General features: G+C 42.0%; 1 protein-coding gene across 3 annotated transcripts in view; it reads right to left on the reverse strand.

Moving 5' to 3' along the window:
• ERCC6 (ERCC excision repair 6, chromatin remodeling factor) overlaps window positions 1–12,323 on the reverse strand; it is a 72,807-nt gene that overhangs the window by 45,780 nt on the left and 14,704 nt on the right. The window lies entirely within an intron of this gene.

Here is a 12,323-nt window from a genome sequence, read left to right on the forward strand (position 1 = left end):
AGAAAAAAAGGTGTTCACTAAATAAAATCTAACTCAGAAAAAAAGGTGTTCACTAAATAAAATCTAAGTTATAAATTTAGTAATATGATGCTTTTCAGATATAAAATAAGATCAGTGTTTATATTTCAGAGGGGTGATGCCATGTATGTATACCAGAAGAAATGTCTAAAGATTTGAAAGTCTTAACAACACATTGAGGTTGTTGGGAAGGTGTAGTCATTTAACCAGACTAACTCTGCATCCAAGTAACTATATAATGGACACCAGTGTCATGAGTTTAAAAAAAAATACACACACACACACACACACACACAACTCAATAGCCTCACATTCTATTTACTTCCAAAATAAAAGGATGACCTTTCTTTCTCCGTATGCATGCATCTCACAATGTGAATTTCACAAAATGCTGGGAATGGAATAAAGCAATACAGATAAATGCCTTCAAAGTAAAAAGCTCACAGGAAGGGAATGAGAACAGCAACATGTATAAGATATTTAACCGCCACTGATTACATAAGAATATTACGAGAACGTGTGGAGAAAGGTAAATGAGAAAATGGAAGGATAATATCATACACGCTGCTCGGTTCAACCAACGGTATTTTCCAGTATCAATTACCACACCAGCGCAGGAGGCCAAATACAAGAGCGACAGGCAACCCCATCGAGGTAGCCGCTGGAGGACCTTAAAGCACGTCCTCTGATACAAAGTCTTGCCTTGTTGAGAATGTTCATTCTTCAAAGTAACAAAAGGAAGGGCTACCTGAGATTTAACTGCAATCAATAAGGAAGAAGTAGCTGGTGATCTGAAGCTGCTTCTCCGGGTACTAAGAGTACCTATAAATAAGCACTGCTGGTAATTTCCAGAGAAGAACAGGAAATTTAAGAGGCAGTACATAGCCAAGCCTAAGAAAACTGCTGTCATATAACCATGAGATAGTCTTTTTATATAAAATATTTAATGACCTTTTTGTGCTTAACTTCTAAAGGCAATCTCTTCCTCTCTTTTATTTTTCTTCCTTAAAAATTATCTCCGTGCAATTGATGAAATGAAGTACCTCTCGGTGTCTATAATCATCTTTGCTATTCTTCTGAGTTTCATATTACCCACAAATTTAGTTAAGTGCAATGGTGTACAGCAGTGGTTCTCAACCAGGGGCAATTTGGCCATCCTCCCTGCCCCCCAGGGTAATTTGACAATGTCTAGAGACATATTTGGTTGTTCCAACTGCTGCGGGGAGGGACGTACACTACTAACATCCAGCAGGTGGAGGCCAGGGACACTGCTAACAAACACCCTACAATGTACAAGCCAGGCCTCCACAACAATGTTATCTGGTCTCAAACGTCAATAGTGCCAAGGCTGAAAATTCCTGGTAATATAAGTAGATGCACTACTGGAACTTAGAAACCAAAATGATGTAAATCCATTTTCCTGGTATATGTATCTGGATTCTCGATACCTACTATCTGAAATTTAACGAGCAAGCAATTTCACATAATGAGATATTCCTCAGTATCCAAATTCCTTACTATCAGAACTCAAAACCAAACATCTGCAAAACAAAAGATACTTGTATTTAGCAAATTTATGAACAATACAAAACTCAGAAGAATCACAAAAACTACCAATCCACTTAAAAACACTCCATTTTGCAATTATGCAAAGATAATTTTACAGGAAGAAAAAGAAAAACACCAGAAGATACTGGTTTTAGAAGTTTGGCATAGGGGCGCCTGGGTGGCACAGAGGTTAAGCGTCTGCCTTCGGCTCAGGGCGTGATCCCGGCGTTATGGGATCGACCCCATATCAGGCTCCTCCGCAATTGAGCCTGCTTCTTCCTCTCCCACTCCCCCTGCTTGTGTTCCCTCTCTCACTGGCTGTCTCTATCTCTGTCGAATAAATAAATAAAATCTTTAAAAAAAATTAAAAAAAATAGAAGTTTGGCATAAACTCATTAAATATTTTACATAAAGAGTATCACATACTAAAGTCCATTGACAGATGATAGCTATTTCCTCAGACTCGGCCAGCAAGTCTTTGTGGCCAATTTCCCACTGCATCACTCTGAGTCAACAGGGTTTCAGCTTCCTCCTTCTCCTCCCTCCTAAAAGGTACAGGCATCATGTCACCACAGAACACAGCACCTAGGAAACCACATAAGCCACTACAGAAATGATTGCATTCCAGTGCCTTCCGCTTCATAAAGATGAAGCAAGCCAGACATTTATACAGTTTGGCTAAAGGATGACTAAAGGTGGTAGGGAAAAATCATTATTGCCTACAAGCATTTGTACCATTGTGAAGACAAATCGCCCCAGTAGAATCATATACACATATTAAAGACAGAAAATACCAGGGTTATAAAACCACATGCATATGCGGCTCAGGCTAAGACAGCCTTCTGTTATATAAAGCAGTAATTCCCCATGTGGCTTGTAGCCAAAACAGACCTCCGACCATCTAACCAATGCCCACTGAGGCAGTGCAGCACCAAGTGCCGACGGACAAGAAGGACGCCATGGCAGACTAGGGAGGTGGAGGAGGGCCAGATTCACCTGAATTGAGAGAAACAGAAGTCTTTCCCAACCTGGATACCATCAAGGGTCTTAAAGCTGCTCTTCTTTGTGTGCTTTAACCTGCCTGTCCTGCAGCCTGGTAGGCTGAGCAATCTGTGTGGCCAGCAGGTGTAAAGGGATCTCTGTGCTATGAACAAACTGGGTTTGACGCATGGTGCAAGCACAGGCCAAAACACGAAAAGTCTGCACCCAGACGGTCTAGACGGTCTAGAATCAAATCCTGACTGCTTTTTACCAGTTCTTTAACCCTCAGCAAGTCACTCAGCCTTCGCAGCACCTACCTTTCTTCAAGTGGGAGGTGGAGAGAGTAATGGCATGTTACTGCCCTAGATTTAGGGAGGATTAAATGAGGTGTCACATGTAAAGCACTTAGCATGAGCCTAGAATGTAAGTACTCAACAAATAAATACACTGTTCTACATAATCACATCTGCTTACCGAAACCCTCACACCAACTCAGACGTGATCCTCACAGGCTGGTACTGCTACTCTGTTCACATACGGAGAAGGAAGTGGAGGCAATATATAGTACAAGGCAATCCACTGCGATAATGCGAGGCACCACAAGGGTTTAACAGAACTACCTGAACACGTACATCTGAACAAAAACCATGTTTGTGAATCAAACAGATGCTCAGAAAATTATTACAAATAACGTGATCACCATGAGTAAACACACCTACCCATTAGAAGGTACCTGCTGGAATACCTCAATTTTAAAATTCTGTAATAGATGTGAAAACAGGGAGCTGTCATGAAGTATGGCTGCTTTTTATATGGCAGTAAGAAAAAAACAGATACAGAATGACTTGAAATTGGATGGGGGTGGGTCGAGACTAAGATTCGGGCCCCAGTGATTTAAAATCATAAAAATCATGTATGGTCCCAAAATGTCTAAATTCTGTTATTTCAACAAAGAAGCTACATAATGGATTTTAAAAGTGGAAGGGGGCAGTAAATAGTCCAATATTTACATTTTTGGAAAAGAAAGAACTTTCTCATATTTTCTATGCTCTCATTTAAAAACCTCCGCACATGTCATAGTCACAGCTGCAGCCACATAAAAGCAAGCGGGCCCGGTGTTCCCTGGCAGGGTTTCTAACTCTTCACATGTCTCCCATCGTCAGCCTGCTAGTGACTCCACTGGCAACCACTTAGAAAAGAACCTAGCAATAAACATAAACTTACAATTCCAATCAGATGCAGGCAGAGAAACTGCTCCCTGGCTTTGCTACATTCGTGCAAGAATGAGAACCTGGCCCAGGCTGTGAGGCCTAGGGCTGAGACCACAATAACGATCTGTCAGAAGCGACTCGGACCCAGGGCCGGGTGGCTAGCAACAACGCACAGCATAACCAGCTGAACTATACAAGGAACAACACCTCCTCCAGTTGCTAAGGCACCTTGTCAATGGAATCCTAAGAATACACCTGAGAGCTAGTGGCCACCATTTAAACTTAATTTACTTTCAATGGAGAATTTCCAGAATGCCAAGGATGTTCAAAATATATAAGTGGGAAAACACGGCTAGCTGTCATTATGCCACTACCTTGTGGTTTCCTCCTTCCTGTGCCATTTTGCATTCCTGTAGTGTCCCAACCTCCCTCCCGCAAACACATCAACAACCCCATGGACCTATCAGAGCTCTGTTCAAGCAGTACCTCCGGAGGAGGAAGCCCTCTCTGACGAACCAGAGTTGTCCTGTCCTCCAGGTACCTTCCCAACTCCACGGCACCATGGGCACACCTGGTGTTTTTACTAGAGCTCTCACCAAGTGTTCAGCAACATTTGAAAACTGTATCTGTCTCCCCCATTACACTGGGAGCCACCTGAGGCCAGAGACTGTTTTAGTCATTTTCGTACCTCTAGAGACCAGTACAATGGCCCACCTTAACACAGATACTCAGTAAATGCTATACGAATGAATGAATGAGGTTTAGATTTGGGCTAGGGGTAAGGAAGACATCAGGGACAGAAGCGTGGCTTGAGAATGGTCCAAGTAGGTCATTCAAAAATGGGTTCAAGAATCGTCCTGTTCTATCTCATTTACAGCCTACCTCTTGCTGCATTCCTCCTCTTTCCACACGTATGATGTTAAGGTACTACAAGACCCATCCACTGGACAAACACGGTTAAGGTCCACAACAAAGAATGAGGCACGGCAAGGATGAAATCAGAGAAATTCTTACTTTTATAAGGAGGAAAAAAAAAAAAAAAGGACAGGAGAGGAAGCTCATTATATTTAGTAATACAAATTTTGTAAGTAATTTTCAAGTCCTGAGTTCTGTTTTATGGGTTTTCCAGTGGATTTACTTTGCAACAAAACTGGTTTCTGCACACCAGTCCTTGGGAAGAATCAGGAGCCCTGAGTTTGGGTCCACGCTTCCCTAGGACCAGGTGGAAAAGGGGGCAAATATTCAACTTTTTTAAATGAAAGAATTCATCTTCCGACACATGGGAAAAAAAGCTTAACTAGCCCTGAACTACAGTGACATTACTAGGAAGGAAATAATGCTTTTGATGCTTCATCTTTTTCTTTAATCCACACATGTAATAGTCACAGCTACAACCAAATAAAACGAAGGACGTCAGTCACTGGGGAGACTTTCTAACTCCAACAGCTCCTCAGAGTTCGGTGGCAGCCACTAGAGGAGAACCCAGGAAAAAACACAGATTTCAGATCCCACGGAGAAGTGCAAACCAGATGTGGGCAGAGAGCTACATTTCAGGTCTATAACTAGCAAGGGGAGATCTGAACTTCAGAAACATCATCCAACATCACTGCATTTGTCTCCTCGGCCACCGAAGGAGCCAAATAAAGGGTTCTCACAGCAGTACATGAAAATATATATACTACACCCTTTGGAAACTATTTTTTTATACTGCATACATATCAAATGCTACCTCACAATTAATTACTGGCAGGATATTATACAAAAAAAGTAAAATTGGGACATTTTCGTTAATTGTAGGTTAAATATGAATAAAAAATAACAACTGTGAAAACACCTACTGCAATCTTGGGCAGAAAGGAGTTAGACGTAGCCCCCAAGTCTAGAAGGCCTTCATGCTAGTCCACCCATGCCACCAGCCAAGAGTAAGATTATCACAGTCCACTTGGGGAATGATGTCCTACACATCTAGGTTAGCAAGGAGTGTGGAAATCAAGCCTTACAAGACACTACAAAATAATCTCGAACACCGACCTGAGAACAGAGAAGACCGTGAGGAACCAAAGTGTAATCCTGACCTACACACACTTAGAACCCAGGAGCAGGCTATGGAAGCTTGAAGAATGCCCCCTGGGCAGAGGTCTAGTGCCCCCTAGTGCATTCAAAGGAGAAATAATGTTTATTTCTCCCCAAAACTACTGATAATGTGCTCCTATTTGTACAGATATTTTATCACTAAGTGGACCTTATCATATTAATAAAAAAACGTATGAGAGGTAAGAAAAGCCTGACATCAACAAAACTATTATAATAGATAATGATCTGGCTTTGCATATCAATACCAACTTTAAAACTGCCTTTAACTTTGGAAAGAAGACACCTTTTCATATAGATCAATATTTATAGGCTCTTCATGATTCTCACAGACCCTCCTACTGGCTCAATGAAATCTTTGTAGTAAATGTTTAACCCAGCGGGCATGCAAATAGGAAAAGTTAATATTTACGGAGTGCCTGACATATGCCTAATAGCTTAGATACATTATCTTTTGTAATCCTCATACCACCCCTGAAGAAAGTACTCCTATGATCCCCATTTTACAGATGAAGAGATGGAGCAGATCTCACAGCTACTAGGTGACACTCTGGCATTCAGTTCTGTGGCCTGTGATTTCTAACCCCTATGTCACATATCACCTCCTTGAGTAACATTTGCTAGCTCTAGACCAGCTGTGTTTTGAAATTATACATACAAACATCCACACTAGGTATATTTTTTTTTAAATTTAGAGTCAAAAAACAAATACTAAGTAATAACAACAAGAATAGTTACTGATGTTCACAGTGTCCTGGGCACTGTTTTAAGTAATTTACCTGTATTAATTGATTTAATCCTTAGAAACCCTATAAGGCAGATACCCAAGATCACTAACATGAAGATTCAAACCCAGATAATCAGCCCACAGAGTCTGTACTCCTCTTACATAATCTTGTCTCTCAAAAATATTTTTCAAACTACCTAAAACCCTCTTTTCTCATAGTGTAAGCCAAAGAGTCAATAATCACCTCTTTAATCACTAAAAACTGAAAACAATTTTACAAGAGCAAACCAAATTCTAAAGCTTCAGTTCAAATTTGTCTCAAAAGATTTCCTTCCCCACCTCATTACTGCACAAAGTGAGTCAAAACTCATTCTTCACTGTACAGCTGCCAACTTTTTCAAGTAACAGTAAAAACACCTTAGTAATTCTTTTCACTACAAATAATCTGGGCTGAACAAACACATAGGATACATTTAATAAACAGACAAACCAATGCCCATGCCAACTCACAAAACAGACAAAATATACCGATCAATAGAAACTGTCAATTATTATAGCTTCAGGTCATACAGTAATAAAACAAACATGCCTGCTCCCAAACTCCAAGGAAGCCCTATATACAGCTGCCTGAAATTCAAAAGTGACCTAACTGCTCTGCCTTCATTTTCACATTGCAAGGGCCACCAAGCCCAGCGTTCGGATCCGCACTGTGAGGAAAAAGTCACACACCACATAGTTAAATCATTCTCAATCTCAGGCTCATTCTCCACTATTGCAATAACCATGAAAGAAATTCTACAACAGAAGCACAATGAGTACAATTTGATTTTTAAAAATATATTCAAGGCACCAAGCTGGGTATTTAATATAGTTTGCATTTCTGTAGTGCGATAGGTTTTCTATTTCAGACAGCTAAGAATCCCTTACAGATTAGTCTAATTTGCTAAATTGAGATACTCAGTGTTTTACTTTTCTTATCTGCCTTTTTATGGCCTATCTGGGTAGATTTAATTGGCGCATCTGAGCAGATGAAATACCCTCAGTTAGGAGTCCAGATCTCACAGAGTAAATTAAGACTGATGCAGACAATTATGCACTGGAGCTGGGAATGAGAGGTGTGTGCAGAGCACGAAGCAGAATTAGTCTTCATTTGTGTCTTAGCTTCATCATTTAAAAGAAGCCAAGATTCTCTCTAAGAAAACTCTTTAAGGGAGTAACTTTTTCTTCTCTTTAAAATATAGACTCCTGGTGGGGGGCGGGGAAGAACATAGGGTTATTTCTTGAGAAATTAACTCCCAGACACTGATGGTAAGAACAATGTTCAAAGTATTAGGTTTCTTCATCAAATGAGGTTTAGGTTTCTTGATCAAATCTAGATTAAACTTCTAATAAATTCAAATTTTAGAGAACAAATGGTTTTTTCAAAAAAAGTTACAAGCTCTACAATGTAATTTGGCCTTTGTTCTGTGCAACCTTCCCATATATGCTAAATGGTCATCCAGGGCAAACAAAGTTCCAACTGAAGAATAAATGAGACAATCCCAGTGCAAAGGGAGCCAGCTCTAGGCAAAACAAGAGAAAGAGGCTCTGTGTGGACAGTAAGATGGAGACAGGCAGCTAGGAGAGTGGTTCTAGGAGGCATGGTCTTCAGCAGCATTTCAGGCAAGGAATGGAACCCACAAAAAGTGTGGAGGTGGTCCCCATCAAGTGACGGCAGAAACCTGCTGCTGAAGCAATGCTCTTCTCAGTCTACTGCACTGACCAAGCTGATAGATCACTCCCACCTGCCCCCATTCACCTTCAGGTCCCTTCCCCAGCCTTCTCCATGTATGCTATCTCGGGCAAATTATGTCAGCTTTCTGACAGGTTCCTGTCTCCTCAGGGGTTGTGAGGATTAAACCAAGGAGTCTACTTGACATGAAGCACTGCCAAGTAGTGCACATTCAGTGCTGCTAGCTACAGTTGTTCTCAGAGAACCTCCTTCCATCCCCCACATGCCACCCTTGCTTGGGTCATCAAACCGTCCAAATTTCCAAACCCAAGAGACTTTTTTCAACATTTATCCTACTTGGCTTGACCCCTCTAAGCATCTGAAAATGCTGAAAGCCTTTCTCTTCTCAGTCTCTTTTTTTCTCTTCATGTATACAGCCAAACCCTCCAAATCAGGATCCAACTCGCCCCTGGCCACAGCAGCCCCAGGGCTCAGGAGGAAGGACGATGGAGATACTGTTTACTCAGATGATTAAGCCTTGCAGTGAAGACACTGTGTAAGATTAAAATAATGAATGGAGTCATTCAAAGTTAGTCATGTAAAATAAAGTAAAAAAGGGGGGGAAGAAAAGAAAAATCTTTAAGGTTTAAAGGTATTTTATTAAATGGACTAGGAAGCAGTTACACCAACAGGCATCGTGACTACAGATGCAGGTTATACAAAACAGGAGGCAAAAAAAATCTATCCCCATCCACACCATACCTGTCAAGTCTTCTAGACTCCCTATAATCTCCCCAAGTCCCCATTAGGTTTTTGGTTTGGTTTCCATCACTGGGAGGTGGAGGCACCTACATGCTGATTCTTGGCGCCACCTTGTGGTCACATCTAGATATAGTCCATTCCACCCAACTCCACAAATGAAAGGAAAATGACATTTACACAACCCTGTACTGGCTTCAAATCCCAGCTCTACCTCTTAACAGTGAGATTATAAGCAAGTTGATCAACTTTAACAGGGCGTGAACAAATGTTTGAACAGCTTACTATAACTGTAATAACTGAAAGCTATGCATGCACAGGATCAAAGCCTGGAATGAGATGTAGACAAGTAACATGAAAAACAGAGGCAGAGGTAGTTTTTCTTCATCTTAATGTTATCATAAATTCACTATTAAAAAACAAGGAATCACCAAAAGTGCAAGGTGGGGAGTGTGGAAAGCCTTCAAACCATTCGCAGGTAACAACTCAAATGGGTTTCAGGCTGTGATCTCAGCAGCTTGGCCTCAAGTACCTGATAATCTGAGGAGACTCAGGCACCACCCACTCAAGAGTCTGTTTCTGACACTACTGGGCTTCACTCACTGAGGTGGGAGTGGAATGAGGGACGGGGCAGATTTACTGCAGCAGCAATACCAAGCTGACTCTGGGCTAGAGGAGAGAAAAAAAGCATTTCATTTTCAAACCCCAACATCCTTACCCACAGTTCCTTCCCACCGCCTCAAGGGCTTCCTAAGCGGGAACATAGCAAGGGCCTGTAATAATGAGGAACGCCACCAACCTCGCCTCAGCATCAGCGGGAGCTCGGTCAAAGCACTCGTGCAGTGCCCAGCTCCTGCCACCCCTGACCTGCTGCCTCAGACACTCCAGGCTGAGTTCTCAAGATGCTTTGCAGGTGATTCCAAAGCATATGCTCTGATAAGAAGCAGATGATCTATTATGTACAGCATGTAGCGGAATGAACTAACCTCAAATTTCCTCTTCAAGCCCTCCCTACATAAACACACTGTGCAGGATATATATAAAGAGGATTTCAGAGAAACAAACACAAACTGAATCTGCCAAAAGCCACAACCTCAAAAAGGAAAACAGTACATGAAAACCTATTTATACACACCAAGCAGTTCTCAAACTTGACAGTGCATCAGAACCACCTAGAAAGCTTTTAAAAAATTACTGCTTGGTAGCCCCACGCTAGACTTCTTGAATCAGCACCTCCAACGGCAGGGCTCCCAGGTGATCCTGCAGTGCCAGACCAGAGGCTGGGAACGTCTGCTTTAGTCTATGCTCACTGCCAAGGAAATACAGCCTGTCAGGTTAGCAACTTAAACAATAATGTCTGGCAAACAGAAATAGAAAGAAGAGCTTCAGGGTATGGGTTTAAGTCAAAGTCTAAGCACTAGCCCTAGTTGTGCCAGCAGGAGACAACACTTATTTGGAAGTGCAACCTCCTCGGGACGTAACCTGACCTGCAGCCCAAGCCTGACCCAAGCACTGCTGACCGCTGCCGGAGAAGGAGGCCAGAGCTGGTGACATTTTTTGTTTGTTTGTGCTGTAAATCAAGGTTGGCAAACAGCTGGCATGAAAGCTGCTGTTTCCCCAGGGACCCCATGCCCATGGCAGACATCACTAATGGCACTGCAGCACTCTTTCCCCAGAGTCCAAACAGGGCCTCAAGCTCCCCTGAACAGAATGCTGCTGCCCAAGATGGGAGTTGTCCAGCAAGACGAGGGCCTGTGCCCTGCCTGTCCTACAGTGGATGGCTTAGAAACCAGGCATCTCTGCAGACCATGGCCATCACACCACTGTCCGAGGCAATCCATATGAGAAATAATGTGCCTCCAAAGCAAAGCAAGTATTTTCCCTCAATAATCTGCACCCTAAGGTCTATTTCAACATATCTGAACTACTCAACAGACAAGGCCCGATGCTGCTATGGATCTCCTCCACACTCTTCCCTGAATATCTGTCTGATTCGTCCTTCCCTTCACACTGGTTAGGGCCTACTGGCGCCCATGTCCCCTAAAAGACTGCAAATTCCTTGCCAGAAACCCTAGTCCTGGTCCTAGAGTGCACACACGCATCCATGCATCGAGGGCAAAGTGGAAGCAATGGGAGTTGCCTCTTACCTCATCTGAAAATCAGTCAGAAACACTGAGGTAACAAGGATTGCTGATCTTTGATCACCTTGAGGGGAAAGGCGCACATATGAAATGTCTGATCTTCTAGGCCGCCCTGACCTCTCCTGGCTGTACAGACTGGATAAGATAAGGAACAGCTAAGTGTTCACCAGAGACACCTATCGCTCAAACACTGAACGTGTATCATTCCTATTAAGTCTTCATTTGGCTCCCAGAGCTCCTAGACCCTAGCTTTCTTAAGCAGCAATGTATTTTAAGAAAAGCTGAACTTCACAACTAACAGCAATACCCTAATAGAAACTCTGCTGCTACAAAATGAAAATTAAAAAATAATGGATGTTTTCTAGGGTTTGCATACTAAGGACATGAGTAGGAACCGACGGAATATGTACTTCTAAGAACTGCCTCATCCATCCTGGTACACTATCAAAGGTATGAAAATCAGGGAACATCAATGAGGAGATAGCCTCCAAATGCAAATTAGTACAGAGACAGAAGCAGGATACAAATGTGAGAAAGGCAAAAAATATATGGGCAGTTTAAAAAATGGGTAACACTTCCGAGACTGATCTGAGGTCTTGGGCTAAGTCAGAAAAAGTAGGATCATAAGTGTCATTATCCTTTTCCAGAAAAGGTTAAGCTATAGGAAAGGGTTGACAGGAAATTACCACTTGGCAACAGCTAAAAACAAAGATACCTAGTTGGGACTAAGCTAGAGCTAAGGAAAGACCTCTGATGCTCCAGCTGAGAGAATAAAGGGGCTGAGATCTCTAGGAGTGACTCACTTTCACTTCTGAGTCTAAATGAGCATTACAATTAACAAGGCTATACCCAATACAAGTTCAGTAAAAGGCGCCCGGCTTAGGTACATATTCCTAAACTCTAACCATAAAGAAAAACTCATTTTCTATGTTGCAAACTCTACGGTGCTTTATTCTGATCATCCGTCATCAAACCACTGCTAAGACAAGGGAGCCTAAAGTTGTTTTTTTGTTGTTGTTGTTCACTCAAGGGAATAGGATTATAATTTCAATATGTATACAAAGATCAGCAACAAGAAGTAACAAAATAAAAAAAACAAATGGCAGCTCTAAAATGTTCTTAATAATGCTTCTCAG

This window comes from Ailuropoda melanoleuca, chromosome 6, assembly GCF_002007445.2.
Source record: "Ailuropoda melanoleuca isolate Jingjing chromosome 6, ASM200744v2, whole genome shotgun sequence".
NCBI lineage: Eukaryota > Metazoa > Chordata > Mammalia > Carnivora > Ursidae > Ailuropoda > Ailuropoda melanoleuca.